A 15,268-nucleotide genomic window follows, 5' to 3' on the forward strand; every position below is an offset into this window, starting at 1 on the left:
GTCCTGACTTGAATCCCATAGAACACCTTTGGGGTGTTTTGGAACGTCGGCTTCGTGCCAGGCCTGACCGACCGACATCGACACCTCTCCAAGTGCAGCACTCCGTGAAGAATTGACTGACATTCCTCAAGAAGACTTCCTTGAACGTGTGTGCGAGAGTGCAAGCTGTCATTAAGGCTAAGGGTGGGCCAACACCATACAAAATTCCAGCATTACCGATGGAGGGCGCCGGCCGCGGTGGCCGTGCGGTTCTGGCGCTGCACTCCGGAACCGCGGGACTGCTACGGTCGCAGGTTCGAATCCTGCCTCGGGCATGGGTGTGTGTGATGTCCTTAGGTTAGTTAGGTTTAAGTAGTTCTAAGTTCTAGGGGACTTATGACCTAAGATGTTGAGTCCCATAGTGCTCAGAGCCATTTGAACCATTTTTCGATGGAGGGCGCCACCAACTTGTAAATCATTTTCAGCGAGATGTCCGGATACTTTTGATCACATAATGCTTATGGTGCTCATATTGAACAAATTTTGTAAGAGGTGGTTAATAATAGAATCAACATTGGTCCTTTCTGACTAGTAGCACCTTTTCTGCCCACATCCCGTGCCTAATTCAGTACATGCTGAAACATTTATATGCGTATTTCTTGCATTCACAGCTCCAGATTGGCACCTGATGGCCAAGACTGAAACTTAACGTCTTCCATCGTAATCGGTTTTGCATTAATGCATTAGAACATCTACCAAGCGTGCTAGCTTCGTTGCCGTGCGATAATGTGTGTGTGTGTGTGTGAAAGCCAAGATATTTTACGACCTTTATTCCAGTTACTAGTTTCGACAGAAGCGTGCTGTCATCTTCAGATTGGTATTGCACTTTGCGTATGTGTTCAAATACATGTGTCGTCGATATTTTGAGAACAAAGTGTAAATACATTAAAAATCACCGCTGGTTTGTTACTCATAAAACGGATTGTTCACAGATGCGTTTTCAAATGAATTTGGATGTTAATTTTTACCTTTTATTCATTTGATAACCCATCTGGGGCTTTCTGTTTTATTAATGACAAACCATGTGGAGATTTTTTAATGTATTACGCTGTGTTCTCAAAATGTCGATGACATGTATTTGAACAACGTGTAATGCCAATCTGAAGATAACTACACGATTTTGTCGAAACTAGTAATTGGAATAAAAATCAAGCGCTCTTGACTGTCTCTCACTATATATATAGTGCAAAAAACAGAGATCGCCCCAACAATATGTGCAACATGTGTAAGTTACACAGCCCCACTTTAATTAACCATCCGTTATATAGAGGGTATCTCTCCTAAGGGGCTTCAGACGCATTTTATGTGGCGTTTCACCAGATATCAGATATCTACTGTTTCCTTTTGTGTTGTGTAACTAGAGTAGGCTCAGACAGTACTCATCATGTCTTTCAAATGACACGCAGTGTCGACGGAAAGCGTCTGTTTCTTTTCCGCTACTAACAAAATGAGTTTTAAAGCGGAATTTTTCGTAGCTATTCGACAGAGCGAGCCCACATTAGTCCAGTCCGATATTCGTTTAATCGATGCGTATTAACAGGGACAGTAAAATTCCAAGAATAGCCACGTCTCCAGCAGTGACAGTACTGTCATGGGCCGCGCTAAATAGTACCGCCAGAATCCAGCGCTACAGAATCACTGCTAGATCGGTGTTACCCTTCGTGTTTTGCCGTCCATGTTAATGCACATCGATAAAAATAACATCGGAATGGATTAGTTTCTAAGCGCTCTGTCTAATGGGCACGGAAGATTCTGATTTAAAAATAGTTTTGTTTATAGTGGAAAACTAACCGAGGCATTTTATCGTCTCGGGTCGTCACATGTCAGATGTGGGAACTGTAATTGTTTGGGCAGACTCCAGCTACGCAATGAAAAAATGAAGTTGTCAATACCTTCTGAAGCAACAGAAAAAGCGCGTGTGTGGGCTCCTAGGAATGACACCTATTAACTGGTGTTTCTAGATTCTACGTCCGCTGATGAAAGGTGTGACATTATTTTAAGAGAGTGGTAAACGGGACAGATACAAAAGAATGGAGCAGCAACGAAGGCTAAATCTTTCACGTTAGTCCATGAGTTGCAGAGAACTTCAAGTAGTCCCTGTTGGAAGTGTGATAATCTTCCTCCACCATGAAGGGAAACAGATCGAACGTTCTTATTAGCGTTTGTCTTGAGGATTTCTGTTATGTGTGTTTGTGCCACCCAGAACTCTTTTCCTCGTTGTGCTATCATGTCGCGAAAAGGAGGCAAGACTGTGTAACTGTGTGATACAGTTTAATTTCCGGTACATCTTTTGTGGCGAGACTGCCACACAGACACACTATTTAGTACATTAGATGACGCTGTTCGTCTTCTTTTTGTTCCATTTTCTCTTTATATTTCACAATTAAATTCACCTGATGGTTAAGTTATACTAACCCTGCATTGAGCCAATACATTATGACCGCCAGATTAATAGCTTGTTTGTCCGTCTTTGGAACGAAATACATCAGTTATGCTGCGTATCAGGGAAGCGACAGTTTCCTGGTATGTGTTGTGGAAGTATGCGGCATACGATGTCTATGCACAAGTCGTGTAAGTCGCGTAAATAACAGGCCGCTGATTTGCGTACGCGGTTACAAATAATGGCAAAAAATCGGAACTAGTTGCTGTACAGTTTATTCTTCTAGCTGCTCTCTGACTGCAAGCCCATGAGTATCTATTTCGAAAGCTGTTTTTACGATACGATGGGAAACCAGCCGAACACTTTCCCTAATTTAATGTATAATCATGATCCATTCAGTGCATGTTGATTGTCCTTTAATTTGCCTGGTCTTATTATACGCTGCAGTTTCCTAATCGGTGATATTTTGTCTTGAGCTTGAAATTTTCTCGAATTGCTTGTGTAGCTCAGCCACACAATGACGATATATCACTTGACAGCCAGTTGGCTGATTACTTTCCTTGCTCCCGTCTATTGCCTTAATTGTGATCCATCGCGTTAATTACACCCCATTCCCTAAATTACAGTCCACTCTCTTAATTGTGCCATACATGGTTAATGAGGATGTAGAAGTTGAAGTACTGAACAAACAAAACGACATCGTTACTCTATTTACAGCGACCAACGGCTTTTCTGAGTGGACAATGTTCAACACATCGCTTTGATTGCTGTTTCCTTAAGGTTGTTGGAAAAATGTGTCGTATATTTCACTAGATAAAATAATATCGGATCTTAATCGAACATCTTTGTAGCTACTTGTACCGACATTAAATTCATTTCGCTAATTACTGAATGAGATGTCTTGTTTGTCGTAATTTTCACTGTTCTACGATGTGTACCGACGCAAAACGTACAGAACTACCGTTTTTCCTTGCGACAGCTATCACAAATGCATTTCAGAAGCCTAAACTTCTTGACAAATTAAACCTATATGTCTGCGAGGGGTTCAAAAGCAGAACCTTCAACTTTCAGGACAAATGCTCTATGGATTGAACTGATCAGGTACAATTTACGACGCATAATGGAGCCGAATCCCCAAAACATGGCCACAATCCCGAAAAATGATTTTTCGATTTTGGGAATTTGGAGTGGTGGTTTGGGTAGGGGAAGGATTGGTGCATATCCCCCCAAAAGGACAGGTCTTTATCTTCGATACCTGTCGAATTACGTCTGTTCACAGGCGACCTATGTCGAGTGCCAAGCTCAGTTATTGAACGGATATTTACTAAGTGATGTGAAGATAGCCGGCCGCGGTGGTCTAGCGGTTCTAGGCGCTCAGTCCGGAACCGCGCGACTGCTACGGTTGCAGGTTCGAATCCTGCCTCGGGCATGGATGTGTGTGATGTCCTTAGGTTAGTTAGGTTTAAGTAGTTCTAAGTTCTAGGGGACTGATGACCACAGATGTTTAGTCCCATAGTGCTCAGAGCCATTTTTGATGTGAAGAAATTCAATTCTACAAAAGGAAAACGATTGATACAGGTATGTAGAACATATTCATATACTAATGTAGTCTAACTCTCATGGTTATTCTATTTATATTATATCTTTTTTCATGCTTGTACAAAACGACAATGATTTGCCAAACTAGCATTTTTAACGGGTACATAAGTAGCATATGGTGAATATACCGAGGATTTACAACTCCCAGACTACAGACTGATCAATTATCTGATGGAACTGACAAGAATCAGCTGCCTAAATCTGCCTGTTCTCTTGTATAATGATTGTTTCCTCGAGCCCTTTCGTCCCACGCATCGCATCACAACATAGCGCCACGGTGCGGCAGGCTTCAGAACTATGTTTCCCGTGCAACATGCTTATGATGTTTGACTGTTTGTCTGTACTTAATTTATTGTTAATGGTAATGTAATATTTTGCACACAGATTCGGATGAAGTTTATGAAGCATACGTGAAATTCGCTCGGCAGCAAATATTCAGCATCGTTAAACACCCGTTGAATCACGGACTGCCTGCATTAAATCCTTACCTGGAGGAACAACTTTCCGAGAAAACTGGTAGACCGTTGCAAGTACCGGCTGATATGAAAGTCTCTCTCTCTCTCTCTTCCCATTGTTTGCTAAATTAAGAACAAAAGGCTAACAGGACAGAGGGCCCCTTCCTGCAACAAAACAATGAATGGGTTAATACACACAGGCGCCTATTGTTAATGGCAAGTAGCAGAATGATTTTCATCCGCCATTGACAAGTAAACGCAGTGCCCGTATTTCTGGGGAGTTTGTGTCATTGAGGAAGAGGTCGAAACGCAGAAGATCCCAGTCAGTTCGTGAAAATTTGACACCACAAGAGTTAGCTTTTTTTTTTTTTTGTCATCAGTCTACTGACTGGTTTGGCCCGCCACGAATTCCTTTCCTGTGCTAACCTCTTCATCTCAGAGTAGCGCTTGCAACCTACGTCCTCAATTATTTGCTTGACGTATTCCAATCTCTGTCTTCCTATACAGTTTTTGCCCTCTATAGCTCCCTCTAGTACCATGGAAGTCATTCCCTCATGTCTTAGCAGATGTCCTTTCATCCTGTCCCTTGTCCTTATCAGTGTTTTCCATATATTATTTTCCTCTCCGATTCTGCGTAGAACCTCCTCATTCCTTACCTTATCAGTCCACCTAATTTTCAACATTCGTCTATAGCACCACATCTCAAATGCTTCGATTCTCTTCTGTTCCGGTTTTCTCACAGTCCATGTTTCACTACCATACAATGCCGTACTCCAGACGTACATCCTCAGAAATTTCTTCCTCAAATTAAGGCCGGTATTTGATATTAGTAGACTTCTCTTGGCCAGAAATGCCTTTTTTGCCATAGCGAGTCTGCTTTTGATGTCCTCCTTGCTCCGTCCGTCATTGGTTATTTTACTGCCTAGGTAGCAGAATTCCTTAACTTCATTGACTTCATGACCATCAATCCTGATGTTAAGTTTCTCGCTGTTCTCATTTCTACTACTTCTCATTCCCTTTGTTTTTCTCCGATTGACTCTCAAACCATACTGTGTACTCATTAGACTGTTCATTCCGTTCAGCAGATCATTTAATTCTTCTTCAGTTTCACTCAGGATAGCAATGTCATCAGCGAATCGTATTATTGATATCCTTTCACCTTGTATTTTAATTTCACTCCTGAACCTTTCTTTTATTTCCATCATTGCTTCCTCGATGTACAGATCTAAGAGTAGGGGCGAAAGGCTACAGCCTTGTCTTACACCCATCTTAATACGAGCACTTCGTTCTTGATCGCCCGCTCTTATTACGCTACTCAAATGAGCCTGCGCTCAGCAGATCAATTGGATGCTGCAAAAACTGACAATGAGACAATGACAAGTGCATTGAGAACACTTAAGTATCGACAGGCCTTTGAGTCGACCACGAAAAGTGAGAAAACTTTGTCTGCCGAAGCCGCACTTTCACTGTACTTGAATACAAATCTACAAAGAGTCAATATCACGGATTCAGAAGGACAAGTAAGAAGAATAACTGTAACCTTTATCCTTCCTACAAGAAACTGACGGAAGCATAAAAACGTTGCAATGCACCTTTTTGTATTCGCGTGGAAGGCGGAGCGTTGGTCTGCTCCTGTAAACTGAAAGGTAGGCCGAATTTAGGAAGCGAGTAGGAGCAGGTGAGGTAAATATCTCGGTACTGCTGTTAAAGTAAAAGTGGTTTTACTATATCTCAACACGATAAAATATGAGAATATATAACTTTGTACTGAGGAGCACGTAGGTGCGAAGCCGGACGTATCAAAGCTAACACAGACAAAATCTGTAGTGGCTCGCCCACTATGAAGATGAAACAATGTAGGTTGGTCGTCTGCTCGGAATCAAATTGGCAGAATCTGGAGCGGCGCTCGTAGAGCTGCACAGCGCCGGCTAGAGGGCACTGTCGGTGTCGTAGTGCCAACCTAAGAACTTGTACTATACACTGTGGCATCGTAGCTATCGATACCACACACCTAATGCTGCTATCACCATCACAGAAAACATGGCTGAAGCCCAGGTCAGGCTTTACTTGATAATACAATCGGCCGTATTTTGTTATGCCGAGAGGATATCATTCGTAATGTGGATCAAACGAATGGTAGCCACATGCAATTCATTTGCAACCGGGTTTTGACGGAAGTTCTGGACAAGGAGAATATAAACAAACATTTTAGGATGAGGGCTTATCAGATGCGAATGTATTTTTTACATCAATGGTACGCTTATCACTTATTTCTGCGGATCCACAATCAGAGGCAGCAGTCGTGGCTTAGAAGAATTATAGACCTTTGTCTCCTCGATTTTGTAGACCATCGAGACTTCAATTTTTTCATGAAAGTACAGAAACTACGGTCAGTGGGTATGTATTGAAAAGCAGACAAAGTCATTTCGGTCTCGTAAAGTGACGTACTGCCAGGACAGCGGTGTACTGGCCACATGCTCCTCCATATTCGCATCCAAAGGCTCCTGTGGGCTGAGGATAAACAGCGGCCGGTCGGTATCGTTGTGCCTTGATGGCCTGTTCGGATGGAGTTTAGTTTCGTTTTTGTAGATAAAGTCATTCGTTCCCTTAGAAAATATAATGCGTGGAAAAGAAACCACGGTTTCGTACAACATGGCGGTGGCAAAGTATACAACGCACTCGTATCCACAAACTCTTTGCGTCGATGCTATTTATGTACAAGTATTAGTAAAGATTTCAGTAACATCGATGATCTTCTACAAAAAGAAGTCAACGAACAGAATCTAAGGTTTGTACTATCCCCATTACGCGCTTTGATCAGGTTTTTCGGCTGCTGATTGCATTAGTCACGCTAGTTTGAGGTTTAAAAATGGCGAGCTCGCAGTGCCGAAGAAAAAGAAATAGCTGAAAGAAGATCATTCAGAAGAGGTTCAGCTCAAAATTCGGACTTACTATATATTGACCGAAACCTGTCTACGGAATACTAATGATGGAAATACATCTAGCGTTACATCATCGGACATAGATGTATTAAAATAGCTTTACGTTATCATACAGTTCGTTTCAGGTTGATATGAAATCAACACTAGTAAGTACCACAAATGTACGCTGGCAACTGCGAGAAAATTCGTTGAACTGTATCCATTGTATTATGTTCACTACAGTTCATAAGCCGTTGATTCGCAGTTCACAAAAAATAGCCCACGCTTTGGTACCAATCAGTCAGTTAACCGCAGAAGCACAAGAAGAGAGGAACGAGGATATTAAAGTGAAGACTTTTCCAAAAGGTGTTCGGAGAAAAAACAATGGAAGACATTTCCAAAAGGCTTCTGCTAACTTCCAAATCCATATATTTCCAGTACTAGTAACCTGTCACAAAAACACATGAAACTTTTGTCGAAAGAGGTAATTCTGTCCCCTACAATTACAATCACACCACGACCGACCATAGAAGATTCCGATGGATATTCTGACTTTGAGGGATTCGAGAGCGATAGTAATTCGAATTAATAGATGTGTAACCAATCACATCATTTTGTATGCAGCAGAACATCATCAACATCAATCAGGTTTTGTTTTAATTTTAAGACCAGTTTTCTTCAGTAGCTGCTCTTATTATTATTATAAGTATTATTTCATCATAACAATTACTTCTGTCGTTGATTATACTGTTACGTTTATTAGTTGCATTTAATAACCGACTTTAAAATTTATTCCATTATAGTAATGTATGGCAATTTTGTGTTATTTTCCAATATATTTACGACGAATATTCTGTTCTTTTGGTTTGATAAACAAATCACGCTGTCACTGTTAAACTGCTGTAATTATTGAGCTCCAAATCCTCTATATAGGCTCAAATGGTTCAAATGACTCTGAGCACTATGGGACTTAACATCTGAGGTCATCAGTCCCAGAACTTAGAACTACTTAAACCTAAGTAGCCTAAGGACATCACACAAATCCATGCCCGAGGCAGGATTCGAACCTGAGACCGTAGCGGTCGCGAGGTTCCAGACTGAGGCGCCTAGAACCGCTCGGCCACATCGGCCTGGCTCTAAATAGGCTATTATTAATACATTTTGACGGGTTTTCATGAGTCTCGTTGCTGTATTGGATCCACCATTTCGTAACTTCAAATTCGTTACCAGCGATCACAAAAACCAACGTGTGGTGCGTTTGGTCGGAATTAAACGTCTTCTTGGTGTTTCGATCACGTTTTGGGGATTTTGCCGCACTGTTAGACGTGCCTTCACAGTTATAATTCCGGCATTACCTTTCTCCGTTCGTCTAAAACTCACGAAAGTTCTCCAGCGCACCTTGCTGGGCTAGCACTCCTGGAAGAAAGTCTATCCTTTCTTCCAGGACTGCTAGTCCTGCGACTCATTTGTCTCTGAAAGGTAAAAACACCTTAGTTCGAGTCTTGGTCCAGCACACAGTTACGATCTGCTTGGAAATTTCAGATCAGTGCACACTCCGATGCAAAGTAAATAGTCATTAAATTCTTCATTTGTGTGGCCATATTGTCCGTATTTGCTTTACGATTCTTGAGGGTATTTTCGTTCTATCGTTGCAACTACAAAATAGTGCGTGTTTTTTGTTTCTCTTTTGTTTTCAACCAGATGCGTTTCGCTTTATTGAGGTGAAGCATCATCACTGGTCTGTAATCAAGTTATTTGCATTTTCATTTGTTGTAATATCGAAAAATTGTTTGTTAACAGTATGTTGACTTTTGCTTACGGTGATTTCCACTTGATTTCTCGCCTACATCCGGAAATGCAGTCTGCTGGCACATCGTTGATGTATTTCCTCTGTAGACACTGATAGTTGTGGTCTAATGTTTAGTTGCTCTGTAGCACTACGCATTTTTTATGTTTTTCACAGAACACTTTTTCACACGCCACTATTTTCTGTTCGTTTTTATACATCAAGTAAGTATTGTATTTTGCAGTGTTGCCAACATAATCTTATTACTAGTTTGCCTTTGACCTATACTCTTTCTTCTAGTTTATTGTATGTGTGTAATTCTATTTAATTATATTGCTGTGTATTTACATACTACGTAAGAGTATTGACGAATAATGATGTAGGTTTTTTTTGTCGTTGGAGGGTGAAGCGATGATGAGCGGACATACGTGCATACTAGTGCAATTGAATGTGCGTTGGAGGATAAGATAAGGAGCAAGAAGTGAAATGAAATTGGGACTGGAGGGTGGGGGGTTGGTTGGGAGAGTGGAGAGGGTGAAGAATGGAAAAGGCTCTTTCCTTTTTCATGTAGTTGTTCATATATGATGAAATTACTTGAAAAAAATATAAAAACCCTCATTTTATGTAGTTGCAACGACAGAACTCAAATATCCTGAAGAAGTGTAATTCAGTTTGGCTCTCGGATAGCCATCCTCAGATTGACTATAGAAAGCAATGAAGATACAATACATATCATTACAGAGTCATATACACTTAGCAACTATGTATTTCACAATAAAATAAGAATAAAATTATATGTGCACAATTATATACAATTTTATTTGTTAGGGGTCAACTGCCTTCAGGAATTTTTAAATGATTTGAGACTCTCCATTGACTATACTATTTATTTACAATATCCGTTACTGCAATGTCGACCTTAGATCATTTTCAGATGGTACTGAAAACAAAGCAAACATATCCTTATACATTTAGAAACTGATTACCAGGTTGTGAAATAGCTTGTATCCATACACAAAATCAGTACAAGTCATCACAGAAGTATCCAAAGCAAAGAAAACAGTAAAGCCACATGTGGATGCAACAACAAATCACTCACTAATCTTCACAATTCTACTGTTTGGCAGCTTCGCTTCAGAGGCACATTGTGAGTTCATAGATAACTGGAACAAACACAAGAGAACACCAACAGAAGAGACCATTATTGTACAAAGTACACAACTGTCTGCCTATGTGTCTTGGTTTACAGTTGTACAGAGGTCTTAATAATGTTTTGTTGGATGGAGATCGTCTTTAATACCCAGCTTTCGGATACTTTTTTAAGCTATATTGATAACATGCGGCCAGATAAATTCTTACTTTATTTTGTAATAAAGGGGCCATCTATGCATTATTAAAATGTTCATACATTAGATTTAATGGAGGAATCAGTTTCAGTTCAATACTATTTGCACGCTCCATCGACAGCAGTTCAACAATGTCAGTCACCGATAAGTGATATATAGAGTCTTTCAGATAACTTGTTTTTCTGTGTAACTTACAAAATAATAAATGAAAGGAATACTTATTTTGGAAGGAAAATAATAAGCAAAAGGAGCATTTAGTTAAGGATAAACGTAAGAAACATTACTCTTTCTTCAGCTTTGGTTTAAATTTTCTTACTACAGTAATTCGCTTTCGTCGTCTCTCTTCATTAAATTATTCTCACTGCTGAGTTACAAGTCATAGAACATATTAGCCGTGAAATCAACTGAGCATTGGTAAATGGCTGAGACAAACATCGTAATAAGAAAAGGACAATGGACATTAGGCGTGTGGGGACGGACATAGCAGTGTACATTTTCACTTTAGATTTTCACATCGTGTAACGCGCTTCGCAGAAGCAATGTCTGGCTTCATTTAACTCCCTTCCTTCTTAAGCAGCTAATGTAATCTTCAGCGATGCAACCATACTTGGCTTCTGTCTGAGACCTACTTTGTAAGATAAGATATGAGTAAAATAATAACGTTTCCGGCTTCCTTATGATGATACTGCATTCATCGATGATGCAACAATAATTCGAATATTGCCTCTTGATTTGCCCCTCGGCTACGATTTTATTACTGTGCAGCCAACAGTAAACGTATTTATTGTTTCCAGTCACTGTCAGACCTTTCGTTTGTCCTTTTACAGTCCGATTGTTAACAGCTTTCATCGTTAGTCGCAGAACGGCCACCTCGGATATTGCGGTTCAGTTTTTTCTCATTGAAGTTCTAGGCATTGTAGCCAACAGTTCCGTTAACTTCCACGTTTCTACGCATTACTTTGCTGTTTTAAAGCCTGGCGTAATACATTTTTAGGTGATAGGCCCTAAGTGTATAAATTGTGCTAGTAGTTGGAATTTGTCATTTTTCAATACGAAATGCAGCATTGTAGGTAACTTCCATTGATCTAATTCCAGGGTTTCAACTGTAGAAGTGGTCCGAGCAGTTCGAAGGAACGTGAAACGATGAAAGGCCCGTCTACGATATATACGAATTGTAGCACTGGAACAGTTACCATTGAAGATAAAAGCAAACCATTTGAAGTAATTCCTTGTTGTTTGGAGTATTTATCCTGTTAGTCGCAGTGACAATACATGGAGAGAATTTAAGACAAAATACAAATGTTTGGTGTATAGGGAAGGCAAGTCCGGGTGATCTGGGTGTAAAGACGTGCACAATATAAGAGTTAGTAAATCATAGGGAGTATTTTTCTAAAGAATGGATTAGTTTTTCGGTTGGTACAGTTTTTGGAAGTAAACAAGCTCAGTCAAGATCAACGAGAAAACAGATTGATTAACATAGCAATTCCGAAGCCCATTTAACTGCATGCAGATCAGAGAAAAAGATAATGTTCTAGAAAACCTTGTTGTTGAACAGCAGAAAGATATTTTTGAATGCATAAGGAACGTGTTTCGCACAGCATATTTTATAGGAAAAAATAACAAATCATATTTAGACTTTCACAAGATTGTGAATTTACAAATTGAAAATGGTGTCCATGTGGGCAAAACAGTGCACAGTAACTCAGTTAAGGCAACATCGTAGACTGCATTGCGGGCTACAAGGAAAAAGCTCTATTCGTCCATAATATCGAAGAGTTTTGTATTCATTGTTGAGTCTATACCTGTGGATACACAACGAGATTTAATAGTGTTTTTAAGCTCTGAAATTAGTGATGCTAACGTAAATATTTTGTTCTTGGATATTATTGAACTCAAAAAAGAAGTAGAAACACTTGAAAATAAACTTCTAAAATGTCTGACGAAACGCGGTTTTTGTTCAAGTTATTTCTGACGGTCTGATTGAAGCATGCGGCGATGGTTCTTGTGCAATGTTAGGTAAAACGACTTAAAAACAAGTACAACGAACTATTCAAATAGCACTGTTTGTGCCACCGAATTGAATCAAGGGTTGCTGATGCAGTTGAAGAGGTCTCTAGTGTTAATCATATTATCATTTCATTTAACAAACTGTATGCATTGCACCATCAATCGTCAAAGAATCGACATGCAGTGTCAGATATTGCAGGAGAGTTAGGTGCAGAATTTAAGAAGATATCTAAACTATTCTCACTGGGTTTGCTGGCTTCAAACTTCAGCGCAGTCGTACCAATATGGCAGTCCTTCCAGACTTTGAATGCTCATTTTAATAGACATTCGAATTAAACGACTAGAAAATCAAATGTAAGAACAGAGTCTAAGGAATTGTAAGAATCACAGTCATGTCTGAATTCATGACCTACATTGCACTGCTTTCTGTTGTTCCTGAAGAGATTAGTATACCGTCACATACCTTCGAAAGGACAGCGCTAACATTCCCTCATCATATGAGACAATTACGAGATCAGTAGGTGCCCATTTAACTAGTAAAGGAAATGACTGGTGCTTGCACGGAGGAAGCAGGTAAATCCGATTCAGAAGGGTCCTTAAACGACGTTTCACTGGCTCCCAGAAGAAAGTCAAACAGAATGACTACCCAAATCAATAAAAAACAGTTTTGTCAGAGCATTAGAAACAGTTTGCAGCAAAGGCTAATTTCGAATTACAATGAAGAATCCAAATCCTTCGTGAAAGAAACTGATATTTCGTACCGTAAAAATGGCCCCATTACATTGCGAGCATACGTCTAGAATGGGAAGAAAATCTAAGAGAAAACTAAGATCGTCTTCTACTTCCTTTTCCAAATGTAAGAGAAGATTTCGGAGACTATTTGGTAGGCAGTGGAGAGAACATTCCTGGAAAACTGAAACAAATTTTTGTTTGCGTTGGTAGACTCTCTGTGATCACGTCGGACTGTGGAAAATATTTCAGCACAATGAATTTAGTTATGACCACATTGCGGGATTGTCTTTGTGTTTGCCATCCTCCATCTTTAATGTTTATGTCAATTGTGGTACTATTTTACTGACACGGAAAAAAAGAACAGAGGCAAGGAAAATTCAGTTCGCACCACACCAAGCAGTGCACATTAAGGAGAAAGTAATCTGATAATTTTATGTACTGTCTGAACTAAAATAAGTTGAGGTTACCTCCGAAATATTGTCCATAGGCGCCTTGAAGTATAGCCATTCGCTGAGCCAGCTTGATGTGCGTTATGTAAGGAACACAAAATTGTCACAAATGAGAACTCGAGCTCACAGAATAGTAATCGAGTTTTATATTTCAGAATACACTTAAGTAAGAGGAAGTGGGTTATTTTAACAGTTTTAAATTTGTGCCTTTGTGGCGAATTATCTGTGATGATTTATACGCAACCACCAAACAGATTCCTAACTAAATTGTAGTGTCGAATCCAATGAAAGTATGTAGTGTTACTGACACAAGTGGCTACAGGGTACAAGCAACAAAGTAATGACACCCCTGAAATTAATATGTTAATTATATTTCAGAACATATGTAAGAACATTGTTAGCCGGCCGGTGTGGCCATGCGGTTCTAGGTGCATCAGTCTGGAACCGCGCGACCGCTACGGTCGCAGGTTCGAATCCTGCCTCGGGCATGGGTGTGTGTGATGTCCTTAGGTTAGTTAGGTTTAAGTAGTTCTAAGTTCTAGGGGACTGATGACCTTAGATGTTAAGTCCCACAGTGCTCAGAGATATTTGAACCATTTTTAAGAACATTGTTACAATAGCTGCTCTGCTCAAACCGTTCTCGACAACGTAGAATAGAATAGTAATAGTAATTCATGTGTTTTAAGAACAAATACGAGGCCCCTAAACTACATTAGAGATGATAACGAATGTGCAATCTACGTACTTCTTATGATAGTGAAATAGTTTTACTAACACTCAACTTTGAAATGTTCTCGGAAGAAAAAAGTACTGTTATATGAAGCATGAGGGTCGCTCCAAAAGTAATAACTCCTATTGCTGTTCATACAAACCACAGGAGACACATAAGTCTCAACAGCAGAGCTAAATAGAGCAATATTTCAGCTACAGACTGTCAGTTTTCAACGTTTGCGGAATGTAAATGTAGATGTAGATGTAGATGTAGGACAGCCATTGCAAGAAGGAAAATCTACATGCGCAGTAGTCTGAGCGATATTTCAGCTTATAGGATCTTTATGTGAGTCTGTCCACTATTTTTTAATATAGCACTGGCAACAAGATACAGAAAAATTACGTTGTGTTTAAAAAATTGTGCGAAGTCGCTACAACTCTCTGGAAAATATGTAAATATACTATGTTCAAAACTCTGAAGAAACAGTAACTTTCTTACATTTGCGTGCCTAATTAAATACTCTTTACACCTAAGTTACAGAGGAAGACACCTTATCTGTAATGTATTTTACAATGAAAGGCAACGGCCTTGCCGCAGTGGATACACTGGTTTCCGTGAGATCACTGAAGTTAAGCGCTGTCGGGCGTGGTCGGTACTTGGATGGGTGACCATCCAGGCCGTCATGCGCTGTTGCCTTTGTTGGGGGTGCACTCAGACAATTGAGGAGCTACTCTACTTAATAGTAGCAGCGTCGGTCAAGAATACCATCATAATGACCGGGAGAATGGTGTGCTGACCCCACGCCCCTCCTACCCATATCCTCCACTGAGGATGACAGGGCG

At 40.1% G+C, this 15,268-nt stretch overlaps 1 protein-coding gene and 1 pseudogene across 1 annotated transcript in view; both read left to right on the top strand.

Moving 5' to 3' along the window:
- LOC126234886 (monocarboxylate transporter 12-like) overlaps nucleotides 1-15,268 on the top strand; it is a 166,947-nt gene that overhangs the window by 87,917 nt on the left and 63,762 nt on the right. The gene's annotated exons all lie outside the window — the stretch shown is intronic.
- On the top strand, nucleotides 15,005-15,122 carry LOC126238162 (5S ribosomal RNA; annotated as a pseudogene).

The sequence above is a fragment of the Schistocerca nitens genome, chromosome 2 (assembly GCF_023898315.1).
Source record: "Schistocerca nitens isolate TAMUIC-IGC-003100 chromosome 2, iqSchNite1.1, whole genome shotgun sequence".
NCBI lineage: Eukaryota > Metazoa > Arthropoda > Insecta > Orthoptera > Acrididae > Schistocerca > Schistocerca nitens.